This window comes from Sphaerodactylus townsendi, linkage group LG11 (assembly GCF_021028975.2).
Source record: "Sphaerodactylus townsendi isolate TG3544 linkage group LG11, MPM_Stown_v2.3, whole genome shotgun sequence".
NCBI lineage: Eukaryota > Metazoa > Chordata > Lepidosauria > Squamata > Sphaerodactylidae > Sphaerodactylus > Sphaerodactylus townsendi.
The window spans coordinates 34,936,177-34,949,374 of NC_059435.1; the positions used below are offsets into that span (position 1 = coordinate 34,936,177).

Sequence of the window (13,198 nt, forward strand, 5' to 3'; positions counted from 1 at the left end):
TGATTCAAAATTGGGATTCAGAATTTTCACATGCAAGTCTCCCTTTGAAACTCCTTTGTTGAAGAATTATGATTTTGACATCAACAATAGTGTCCCAATATTAATTATTTATTGTTTATTTATTTATAAATATTTATACCTCATACCAAAGTCTCTAGGTAGCTTACACAAGATTAAAAACAATAAAACATCACAATAAAAACATAAGTAAACCATAACAAAAGGAAACAATAACAACCACATACAAATTTACCCAACCCTCCACTTCCCCACCCCCCAGACCAGCAGCTGTAGAGGGGCTTCCAAGGAAGCTAGCCAAATGCCTGGGTGAATACAAAGGTCTTTGCCATGTCCTTAAATCCATAAAGGGTAGGTTGCTGGTGAATCTCCAACAGAAGACTAGTCCAAAGTCTGGGGGCAATCACAGAGAAAGCCCTCCCCATGCTCAATGGGAGGAAGCTGTTGGATGGGTGAACAGTCAGGAGAGTCAAAGCTGCAATTGTTGTAGGGGAAAACTGCAGAATAGGTGAATGATTGGGAAAGTTGCTTCCATCATTATTGTAGGGGGGGGGGCTGCTGTATGGCTGGGCAGCCAGGAAAGTTGCTGTCACCACTGTTGTGTGTGGAAGCTGTTGAGACCATTGTTGTGTGTGGAAGCTGTGTGTGGAAGCTGTTGAGAGGGTGGCCATGAGAGTCATGGCTGTGGTTACGGTGAAGGGGGAGAGGCAGGCCAGGAGAGTACCTGTTCCTGTGGAGAGGGGAGGGGGAACTGCTACTGAGGCAGGAAGAAAGAGTGGTGGGATGAGGCAGGCAGAATTCTGGTGTTGCCAGAAATTAAAAAAAATAGTAATAGAATGAGAGAGAAGTGTGATTGGGTGAGGGAGACAGAGGGGAAAAGTGACAGTAGGCATGGGGAAGAGAGACAGGATTTAAGAGAAGGGGTGGGGGAGGGAGAAATAGAAGTGAATGGAATGGCTGCTTCTACAAGAACTTGTGGTTTGCCACTTGTTTCCAAATTAAACAGCAACTAAATGCAAATTATAGTGGTAGACTGGCAGATAACTACTTGTTAACATTCTATTATATTTGAAATCCTGCTTTCTTGTGGTTGATGATCACTCTGCAAGAGGGCTTTGATGCCTCTGCGAAAGAAAACAGAGATTTACAGGAGATTATATCATTGTTTGTGTATTTTAGAAATCAAACAGAAGATTGTTCATGAACTATTAAGGCATTTATTGCTTTTTTGCAGTTAATTATTGGTTAATTCTTTACAAGTGCTATTGTGTTTATCAGGAACTGTGGAACTTGAATCACAAACCATGTGTACTGAATCATAGCTACACCACCCTAAAAACTTCTTGGGCCAATACAACTTGGATGTTGCCCATAGGAGCTCAGCTCACTCTTCGCCATTGGCACCCAAGGGAACAACAGGGGCTGCTTCTTGGACTCATACCCCAGACATTGGTGTGAAGAGACAATGGGTGTAACTCTGTTGGGGCAAGAAAATACCTTAAACTGGAACCTGGTTTACATAAGAGATCACCTATTGATGTGAAAACCGATTATCTTTCTCTATTAATGGAGGGAGGAGATGAGGATTCCTGCTCCCAGTGTACATTTATGCACGTAAATCAGTCAACATGATAGGAAGATTTGGAGATATTGAGTCATTATCTGCTGCTTTACAAGCCCTTGAATGGAATTTTGTGAAATAAAATGAATATATCTGTTAACCAGAGGGCAAACACAGGCAAGCAGTTGAGGGGGAAACTGCTCAGCTCTATTAATTAAAAGAATCGTAACAAGAATGGTAAACTTGTGATACATTGTCCTGTGCAATTCAAATGTTAATGCACCCCTTCTCTGTGTAACCTTGCCTAGCTTTGGTTATTTTACTTTTCCTCCCTGGTGAATTTAGTCTGCTTCTAAGCGCACTGAAGTTTATAGGATTAAAAGCCCTGCCCTCATTTCTTTCAAGCGCTTTCTTGATTGGACATTTTGACCTAATTGGATATTTTAGAAGGTTGCCAAAGCATGCCCCAACTAGTGTTGCCAGTTTCCCATCAACGATTTATAAAGCTCATTTAGAGGATCAATTAGCATTTTGAAAAGGATTTTGAAGCAGAAATGTTATAAAAGCATCACAGAGTGTTGTTTTGTTCAGAGAGCGTGCTCAGTTCTGTGGGACAAAATGGGTGGCTCAATTAATGGCAAGCTTCTGTTTGGGAGCAACATTTTTGTCTTAAGTTCAGAAGGTAAATATGTCATTCTCATAAATCATTTTATTGGACTTGGGTATCCATTTGCTATTTTACTGTGACTGTTTGAGGGAGACAAGTATCATTAGTTTGTGAGGAAGCACCACAGTGGACAGCTAAACTTCGACCATCTCCCACTGCCACCTCCTGCGCATTACCACTCTCTCAGAACAGCAGAAGCATCACATATGTGAATGTGCATTCACCCAGACACAGTGAAATTGGGAGCAATCCTAAGCCGGTCTTTTTGGAAGTAAATCCCATTTTATTCAGTGGGGTTTACTTGCAGAAAAGTGTTCTTAGGATTGCAGTTGTTGTCTCTCACCTAGGCTAGTTCTGTAAACTCTGGCTTGGGAAATTCCTGGAGATTTAGGGGTAGTGCCTAGGAAGGGTGGGGTTTGGGGAGGGAACAGAGCTCAGCAGGGGTGAGATGGTACAGAGTCTCCCTTGGAAAGCCTCCATTTCTTCATGGGAAATGTATCATTAACTTGGAGATCTGTTGTAAATCCAGGAGTTCTCCAGGTTCTACCTGGAGGTTGGTAACCATAAGCAGACCTAGGGCACGTGACTGATCCCTGAATAGCATTAGCAAGGCCGTATTCTGCTGGAGAAGATGGTATGGAAATTATTATAATTAACATGTTGGCTGCAATTTGAGTATGCTTGGATGCTGACATGGAGGGCCAAAACTATTGTGTTTTTTCATCATTGATGGTTTTGTCGTGAGTGTTTTTAGCTGTGTTTTCTAAGATAGATTTTTTTGTCTGTTTGTTCCGAGGACTATAGACTGTATGTATCTAGGCATGCGTTCACACATTGTTTGCTATTATATGCAAAAATATTTTAAAAATTGATAATTTTTGTGTTGAAATCTGAGATGCAAGTAATGAGACCATGATTTTGGGTTGTGTTTTTCCTTGTTTTGAAAACAATGTCTTTCTATTTTCCTGGAGCACCTTCTCACCTATTCATCTTGTTTCATCCTTAAAAGAAATCTGAGATGTAAGGAACGTGAAAGACGACAACATTGTCTTGGCTATTTTTAGTCTTTCCAGCTCCTGTGATAAACTGATCCACAACATGTGACAGAGCAGGAATAGAAGCTTGAGAGAATTTCTGTAACAGTAATAATAGAAGATGCCAAGGGTAATCATTGCAATACAGATGTGTTATCTTCCAATTAATATGTGTTACAGGGATGTATTGAAAAGTTATATGTATAATTAATGCGATTTAGTATACTGTCAGAATATCTATGTGAAATAGTCTAACGCAAACATGGATTCATGGCTATATGAGCAGCACTGTTAGCCACAAGTGATATAACAATGCCACCCAAGTTGGCATGACCCACTTATTGAGGGCAGGTGGTGCATTAATTGAAGTAGTAACTGCTATGCCAGCAGCTGTACTCCTGCCAGTTTTAGAAGGCATAGCAGAAAAGAGAAGAGCAGGGTTTCAGAATGAGACTTTAGCATGGAACAAATGAAGCTGTCTTGCACCAAGTTAAATCATTGGTCAATTCTAGGTCAGAATTGTTTGCTCTGATTGGCAGGGACTCTCCAGGGTCTCAATACTTTCACATCACTTACTTCCTGATATTTTTGAGTGAACTTTCTGGAGATTGAACCTGGGACATTTTTCATGATAAAGCAGATGTTCCCACTGGCCCCTCCTCTTAACAAAAACAGTTAGAAATGTAGTGTGCTAGGAGAGCTGTTGTAGCTTTATGGTAAAGTTATTTCTTCCATCATTTACTCTCCAGTTAGAAAAGGGAATGGATGAGAACTCTCAAATTGTGTGCAAACACCTACATACTTTGCATCTCAGTTGCAGGATTTTTAAAGAGGCCCATCCGATATTATAATCCTGCTTTCATTATACTGATGCCAAGAAGTAGTTGTTTCATTGACCTGAAACTCTGTTGGATAAGTATGGATAAGTACAGCATGTTGTTTTTCAGCTTTCTAATAGTGAATAACAGCAACCTTGCCTGAAGTTTAGCAGGGATTTATCTGGTTAGGGCATGGATGGGAAGCCTTCTCAGAACCCATGCATGCAGGTTTGATAAATAAGTAAGACCTCCAACCAATAGGTGGTGCAGTTACTCATCTTAGTGCTTAGCTAGGTTCTAGACCTGCATACCTGAGGGACTGCCTCTCCCCCCCATATTGCCCTGTTAGGCCCTTCCGCTCCTCGGAGGAGGACCTACTAATGATCCCTGCCCCAAAAATGATCAGGCTGGCCTCTACGAGGTCCAGGGCTTTTTCAGCCCTGGCCCCTACCTGGTGGAACAGGCTCCCTAAAGACATCAGGGCCCTGCGGGACTTGCAGAGTTTCCACAGGGCCTGTAAGACGGACTTGTTCCATCAGGCATTGGGCCAGCCTGATTAAATACATCTACCTTTCCATCTGGCCTCCCGTGGGCACGGGGAATGGGGGAGGGGAGTGCAGCTAGCTAGATGCCATCTGTATTTTTATGGGTTCTTGTATTATACATACTGATGTATTAAATTATGGTTTTACGTATGTTTTAAACTGTTGTTCACTGCCCGGAGCCCTTAGGGGGAGGGTGGTATATAACAACAACAACAACAACAACAACATGATGATGATGATGATGATGATGATGATGATGATGATGATGATGATGATGATGATAATGTGGTTGTTTTCATTTGAACGAACGTACTGAATAGTTTTAAAATCTCTGCTGCAGATTGTGCTGTTGGATCATTTATCTTAATTGTTACAATTGCTGGCAACAGCTTCAAGATGTCAAAAGCCTTATTGTCTGAGAAGAAATTTGTTGATCACTCAGATGGGTCTATACTCACTGAGTAATTGGCTAACTTTAAGCTTATGGCCTCTGTGACTGAGTGGAATCGTCACAAGGCAGCACAATGTTTTACAGTATTTTTAGAGGAAATACACTGGTTGAAGAAGTTTACTTGTGAGATACCTGCTGGAATTCTGTAAATATCTACTTTTCCATTATTCTTGTTGATCTCAAGAGAATGTACATCTTAGCATGGCACCCCAGAAAACGTTTTGGTGTAAGATCTATGTGCTACATGCAATAGATAGGTGACCTTTATGCTGCCTGAAGTGGAGGAGACAACATAAGAGTTTGGAAAGAATAAATGGTGGTTAATGTTTACTTATTAACTTCATTTATACTCCACTCTTCTCCCAACTGGAACCCAAAGAGTCTTACGATCATTTCTCCATTTGATCCTCACAGCAACACTGTGTAGCTTAAGTTGTCAGTGTGTGACTGTCTAAAAGTCACCCAGCAAGCTTCCATGGCAGAGTAGTGATTAGAACCTGCATTTCTCAGATCCTAGTCCTGTACTCTAACCACTACACCATGCTGGTTCTCAAGTTTTTTAAGTTATTAAGTTTTGCTGGTTGTGACTTGGATATTGTTGGTAAAACAACAGGAATCATGTGACTGGCAGCCCAATCTAAAGGGGGGGGGGTCAGGAATGGCATCATGTCAACTCACACAAGCCTCCTCCAGTGGAGGTTTCAAGCAGTGTGGGAAAGAGGGGAGGAATTAAAAAATCCCAGCTATCTGAAAAATCCCATTGGGAACACTGACCTAAAACTGGCATGGGGGAGTTCCCAGGCTGGAAGTCCTTTGTGGCTCCACTCCTGGAATGCCCCCTTCCATGACGGCGAAGGCTGTTGTGGGAAAGGCCTGCCACTGCAGGGCCAAGCTTCCAGGTTTGGGTGCGGTGGCCGCCGGCTGCCAAGGTAAGTTCCTCTGTGCCAGCTTCTGAGCCACTTTGCATGGAGCTGGTGTCATGGGTGGCAGCACAACTATTCCATCACTTCCAATGAGACCCCCCACCCCACCCCACTGGCACAGCAGAAACTATACTGAGTTTCAAAAATGGCCAGTAACTGTAGTTTTTCTGTTACTGAAACTGAAGACTGTTATTTCTTATAACAGTTAATGGGATTAATGAACTGGAAAGTAATTGACACCACTACTAAAGGTGAACACTTTAGTAAAGTGAAAATAAGACTCTATAGCTTGGTTTCCCTGTTTATGATTCATTCTCATGTTTCCTCTTTCTTTGTAATTTCAAAATAGCATGTATTCATCCTATCTCTGTGTTATAGTCACCAATGAGCAACTCAAAACAAGTGACAGGGTGAGTTAAGGACATTGTAACTCATGTCTTTTGCTAATCCTACGTGAAGGGATTAACTCACTGTTGCCTTCCTTTTGTAAGAATGAGTCACTTAATGTTTTACGTTTTTGGATTTCATTTTTTTAAAATGTTGTCTTACTGAAAGAGAAGGCCTTCAAAATGAATGTATAGCTGTAATTCTGACTGCCAGAAGACTTGTGCTATTGTTGCAAAGGCCAAAACACGTTTGCTTTTCTGGGAGTTCAGTTCCATGAGATTATACTAATTGTTCATCTCATATTGATCTGTCCATTTAACAAAGCCTTTTAAAAATATGTTCATCATGAGTTTTTGAAAGACTCGCCCACATACAGGTTGATAAGAGGGTTTTTCCCCCTACTTCTTGGTTTCATTTTATTTGTACGTGACTCATTCTTGGCAGAAGGAGAGCTCCTCAATTTATATTTTAATTCAATATCTACATTAAATGAAGTGAATTGCAGAACCAGTTTAAGATTCCTGTTGTTCTTTGAGAGTAGTCACTGTTTTTTAACACGTAACAAGAATATCCAAAGCTCTCCTTTACTCAGCTTTCATCTTTATAACGACTATACTGGATCTTCTGTTTTGTTCCTGCAGTTTATTTTCCTGACATATTGAAAAATATTTGTATCTTAGCAGACAGTGTGTTAGTCTTAGGTTTGGAGTTCAAATCCATATGGCAAACCCATCTTAGCAGATGAGAAGTACTACAGAGCTTGAAAACTTGCTTGTAGTATTTGGTTTGGTCTGAATAAAAGCTATCCCACCACTATTGCATTTGAGACTATGGTCTTTATGTAATTAATGCATAATGTAATTGATGCGAGATGAAATAAGATGGAAAAATTGTACATCACTGGATATATTTACTTCAAATAACAATTTGTCTATCCAAAAATATTTTGCATGCCAAGTACTAATCAACAGAGTTTTAAGACTATGTTGATAGGTGTTGTCTGAATGCTTTCATTTTTTCCCCCTAGCTATTCTTTCTTACATAATAAACATCCCAATCCGGGAGTGGGGGGACAGACTGAATCCTTTTGAGGAGGTGGCATGGGACTACCCTGTCACGTTTGCCCCCTCTGCCAGTGCAAGGTAGAGTTCTGGTGGAGGTGGAGCAAAGGTGGAGTGCTGGTGGAAGTGGAGCAAAGGTGGAGGTGGAGCAAGGTGGAGGTGGAGCAAAGATGTTGGCAGCTGGTTGCCCCACAGCTCTGAGGCAGCAAAAGCTGGAAGTCTGGGCCACCATGGAACTGCACTGGCATCCCAATTAAACACTGGCATGAGAGTGTGCCAGGGCATTCTCGAGGGCGGAGCTGACATTAACAGGCTTTCCTCCTAGGTTTGCAGCTGGTTATGCCATGGCCCGGGGCCTGGACTTAATGCCACCCTTCTGTTTTGAGGCCAAAAACACCCTAGTATGTTTATAAAAAGAAAACATATTGGGTTGGATCCAGTCAGTTTTTTTCCCATTCAGTTTTATTTCCCTCCTAATACAAAACCTTGTCCCACACGACTTTTTTACAAGGGACCTAGCATAGGTTTTTGGTGATCAAAGGGGGAGCCATCCTTCCTTTTTTTACTAGTGAAAAAGCTGGTTTGATCCAATCTATTATTTTCTGTTCTGGAGATAAAGAAATTAGATGCAAATTAATTCTCTGTTGAAGAACTAGGCCCAGTTTTATAGGTTAAGAAGAGTGTCCTGTTATATAGTGTCCTGTTATATAGTGTTGATAGTTCAGCTTCTTGTTATCTGTCAAAGAAATTTAAGCTGTAACAAACTGGGCATCTGAAAGGACTTGTGGGGGACACCTCATTTCCTCTTTGCCCACTATTTCTTCTTTTCCTTCCCTGGCAATCTCCACCCACTCTGCTTTTCCTGTTTCTTTCTCTTCTTCCCGCCCACTAGCCAATCTACCTTTATCTGCCCCCCGCCCCTCACAACGTCAGCTTTTTCTCCTTTCCTCCCCTGGAAATGTCTAGGTGAGTTCCATGGTGGGCAGCAGCAGGCTGAGTTGTGTGAGTGGTGAGTCTTCAGTGGTTACCGGCCACTAAGCTTGTTCCTAGCAAGTAATCTTCCATAAGGAGAAATTACAGGTGAGGGGACAGAACCTTTTCCTGGCTTATTTTGACTTCCAAGTTCACCCCTCTCCTCAGTTTTGCCTTATGAATACCAAGACTTGGACAGCTAGGCAATATTATTGTGGTGGCCAGCAACCCCCATGACTCTCAGAACCTAGTTTCAGTGGCCGTTCTTTTCTGAAAACTATACTCATTGTTTTCATTCAGGAGAATTTTCGATTCCAGATTTTTCTGCAAACCTAGGTCTTCCTTCAGCTTTATAAAACAATCCCCCATATTTGTTCCTAGTCCCATTGTATTGATGTATTGGTCCACATTCTCTGATCCAGTTCAGAATTAGATATATGATGATAGCTTGGGAACCCTTCACATATTACCTTTCTAATACTTCTTATGCTCTCACTGGGGAAGTGTAGCGTTTATATGTATTAATGTTACCAGTGTTTCATGTCCAGGCAGGGTATGCTCGCTCAGGTGGGATATATGCTGTTTTTGCTGCATTAAATATTCCTATTTTGTCACAAACTGCTGGTTATTTTACTTTATGTGCACAACCTGTTCAGTGTTGGGAAACCGTAATTAATTTCCCAGTTGTGGTTTCACATGTTACCAGTTCCACACTTTTTGAAGCTTATAGAATAATTTCTTTGTCATTAAAAAATAAAGTGTGAAGCTGGTCCTTAGTATGAAGGCACTAGACATACATTTCTGAGGTGTTCCTGCTGCTGCTGACAGAAGTTACCTGACTGCTGCTGACAGATGATTTAGTGATCAGACACTACAACAGTCACTCAGTGAACTTCATGGCCAAATGAGACTTGAGCCCATCTATCACTGAACCTTGCAGACATTTACACATTCCAGCCCCAGTTCATGTTAAAGGTTATATCTTCATGATGAAAAAGAATGCACAAACTTATGAGTCACTCCCATAGCCTGTGAACTAACTAGGCTTTACAGCTCAATCCAAAATTGTCGGGCAGGGACAGTGCTGGTTGAGTGCCTCCCCCCTCCCCTTCAAAGGGCTTCTCTGCAGAGCGGGAAGTCCAAAAAGGTTTTAAAAAATCCTACCTGAAATTCCCCCATCGCGGAAAATAGAAGAAGAATTTGGATTTATATCCCTCCTTTCTATTCTGTAAGGAGACTCGAGGTGGTTTACAAGCTCCTTTCCCTTCCTCTCCCCACAATAGACACCTTGTGAGGTAGGCGGGGCTGAGAGAGTTCCAAAGAACTATGATTAGCCCAAGGTCACCCAGCAGGAATGTAGGCGTGTAGAAACACATCGGTTCACCAGATAAGCCTCTGCCATTCATGCGGAGAAGAGGGGTATCAAACCCGGTTTTCCAGATTAGAATCCACCAGCTCTGCTCTTAACCACCACACCGGCTCTCAGAGTAGAGATACACCACAGAAATCATGCCAGATATCCGCCAGCTGCCCCATCAGCGTACGGGGGCTGAGAGGGCTCGAGAGGCCAACTAAGGTCAGCCCCATCCCCAGGATGCCGGTGTGGCTCTGGGCAGCACAGGTGTGCCAGCAGGGAGCTGGGTGCCACAGCTGGGCCAGGCACTGGCAGATTTGCCCTCCAGTGGCAAAAGTGCCCCGGAGAGGGCAGATCCACTGTCTTAATCCTGCACCACTCACAGAGTGGGATTCCTCTCCTCCTTGGATTGCATTGTCTGACTTTCTGTAGTTTGAGTGCTAGAATAAACCAGACCTCAGCACAGAAGTCAAATGATGTAACCTCTGGCTTCTGAAAGTTTATGCTGTAATGTTTTATCCTCTGTTTTCTTTTGCTTCTACGAATTGACACAGCTAAACAACTGGAATTAAAAACACAGAAAGTACTAATATTTGAGAAACAGTAATTTGTCTATGGAACTCAGCAATTCAGCTACAAGTCATGGACCTTTGTGTTGTGACATTCTGAGAACCAGGCAATATTGCTGTAATAGCCTTCTTTTAAGAGATGGCATATTTCTTTGTACCAAAGCAAAAACTGGTCAGGTACCTTTTCATTTATGCTAGACGTCACTTTTCTCTGCTCAAGTAGGTGGCAATAAAACAAACTGTAAAGCTATCTATAACCTCTGAAGAAATACGTAGGAAATATACCTGAGACGTTCTTGAACATTTGTTTAAAATGATTTATTTCAATAGCAAAATGCAAGTTTCAAAAACAAATCTGTTAAATCAAGGCAAAACAAATAATCTCCGAAATTTAACACAAGTTATTACTATTTCAGATTTTTTAATTGCATCTGCATTTTTTCATATTTTTACGTTTACGTTGTTCAAGTCCGTGTCTTTTTTTAAAAAAACCTGATTTGTGACAAAGCTTACCTTCTTAGGAATATGTGTGTGGGTAAAAAAGGTAGTCATTTAAACCTGTGCTAATCTTTGTACCTTTAAAAAAAGATTATGATAGTATGCAGCAGATTTTTATCTGGTTGGTATGATATAGGGTTAAGCCCAGTTAAAGTATTCTAGAGAATACCTAACTCAAAAACTTATCTCACAGGGAATAAAGAAGAAATCTGGAATCAAAGAGTCTTTGATAATGTTCTGCCCTTTGGGGCCATAACCCGGAAGTTGGCAGATACCTCCTATTTCGGGGGGGGGGGGGAACACCTTTCCCTTGGAAATTGGACAGCAGCCCAGGTTTCCTGGGAGAGTTGTGGAAGTGCTGATCCAGCAGGACCGCAAAGTGAAGTTTTGCCTGGGGAGAATCTGGCATGTGGCTGCCTGGGTATCATGCCACAAGGGGAGAATGCCTTGCAGCAGCGAGGTGGGCTAGATCGTTTCCTTTACCTGCGTTGGGCTAACCATCTCTGCTGGCTGTGAGAGGCAGCTGCAAACTAGGAACTCCCCCCCCCCCCCAACAAACAAACAAACAAACGAACGGGAGAAGGGAGCCATTCCCAGGCAGGCTGCAGATTTGAATGTCACTCCGGGTTCTTCTGCGCTTTGCTAAGCTTTGCTGCCAGGGAAGAAGGCATGGGATTGAGCGCCGAGTGACAGGCGCACGTCGCCCAGCGCAGTAGCCCAGGTACTGGGCTACCAGTCCTGCTCAGGTGAGGACTCAGGTGAGCACAGGGGGTCTTGGGGGAGGTTGCCCCTCGGGCCGAGGCGGACTCTTCTCGTGCTGTGCGCGCTTGGCTCGCCCGCGTTTCCCAGGCACGCGTGGGGCGGGTGTTGCTGCTGCTGCTCCTGCCGCCGCGCCGCCCGCTCCCGGTGGGGCGCGAGGGGAAATCAGGTCACCCGCGCCCAGACAGACAAACCGGCTCGGGAAGTGGCTCCGACTCAGCTGTTGGCCGGCAGGCGGAAAAAAGGGAAAGGAAGGGCTTCCCCGCGCCTCCTCTTGCCTCTTGTGCAAGTGGCGCAAACCCGAGGAGGCAGCCCTTGATCCCGGCCACGGCGGCACTGCTGGCGGTGAGTGGCTGCGTCGCGACCCGGGCCCGGGGGGGGGGGGGAGGATAGTGGTCGGTCGGGGTCTCTGCTGTGTGCATGTGCCGACTCGCGTAGGAGCTCACAGCTGGCCCCCGGCGGGGCAGCTGTGACAGATGCTTGGAGGCGGGATATTTTTAGAACCCGGTTGGCTGCGATCGTCTGAAATGCATCACAACCTCAGGGAGGGCTTGTAAAGGAGGAGTGAGGAGGGCAGAGTTGTTTTCGATCTGGTTTTCCACGCGAGGTGTGAATATTGCGGGGGGGGGGGCATCAAGGATAGCTGTTGCGAACTCTGCTTCTGCTCGATGATTTAGAAAGGAGTGGGGGAAAGCCGTCAGTTTCGTTCGTGTACGTTTAGTTTTGAAGCCAAGCGGGCAAGGGGTTTTTCCATGCTAGCGTTTGTTAAAGGAGAATATTTCATCGTGAGGGTCTGGATTTTTAAACAGATTTAAAGATACATGGGTGTGTGTGTGTGTGTGTTAAACCCAAGGCTTGATCGCTCCTCACAGTGTGCTCAGTTGTTGACAAAAATCTGTGTGTTTTCCGAAATGTCTCTGGCATAGTTTGCGGGCGCGATGCACGGAGCCAGTGGAAGTTTCCATGATGAGTAAGTTATGTGACAAGGGATTCTGGAAGAAGAGATTCGCAGTAACTAGCGGGAGAGGGATTAGCGGGCTGCAGAGTGGCGATGCTTGGAGGGGGCGAAGGCCGTTTTGGAGCCGCAGGTTTCTTTCATGGGACTTCGTTGCCATGCCCAGCATGTTTGAGTGGGTGTGCTGAACGCACTCATGTGTGCGCGCGCATGTTTGTGTATTTTACACAGTTACACCCTCCTAAACCTATTCATCTGTGTTTAAGATTGCAGTGTTATGCTTCTGGTGCGTTGCTGCAGCCCTAAACTGTTCTCTTGGAAAACTGACGCCTTAGATGTGTAGTGTGATGTAATGGTTGAAGTGTCATAATAAGATCTGGGAGACCCTGGTTCAAACTCTTACTTGGCCATGGAAGCTTTCTGGGTAACCTTGAGCTAATCACATATTTCCAGCAGAACCTCCCTTGCAAGGTTGTTGTGAAGTTAAAATGAACAGTGGCATAGCTATAATGGGGACAAACGCCCCGGGTGCCCCCTGGTGAGTCACGTGGGGGGCGGAAAATCGCCCCCACATATCTGGTAAGTGGTTGCAGGGACGGTGTAGCTACCACATGGCTTGGGAGGGC

The 13,198-nt window shown here is 43.9% G+C and overlaps 1 protein-coding gene across 3 annotated transcripts in view; it reads left to right on the forward strand.

Annotated features, from left to right (window-relative positions):
- The window catches only part of THRB (thyroid hormone receptor beta), a 221,159-nt gene that overhangs the window by 8,027 nt on the left and 199,934 nt on the right, over window positions 1-13,198 (forward strand). Inside the window, exon 1 of one of the 3 annotated variants that reach the window (XM_048510960.1) lies at window positions 11,767-11,962. The exons of the other annotated variants lie outside the window; for them this stretch is intronic. The gene's annotated coding sequence lies outside the window, so the exon portion shown is untranslated. Of the gene's footprint in view, window positions 1-11,766; window positions 11,963-13,198 lie in introns of those variants that run through there. 3 annotated transcript variants of the gene reach the window in all.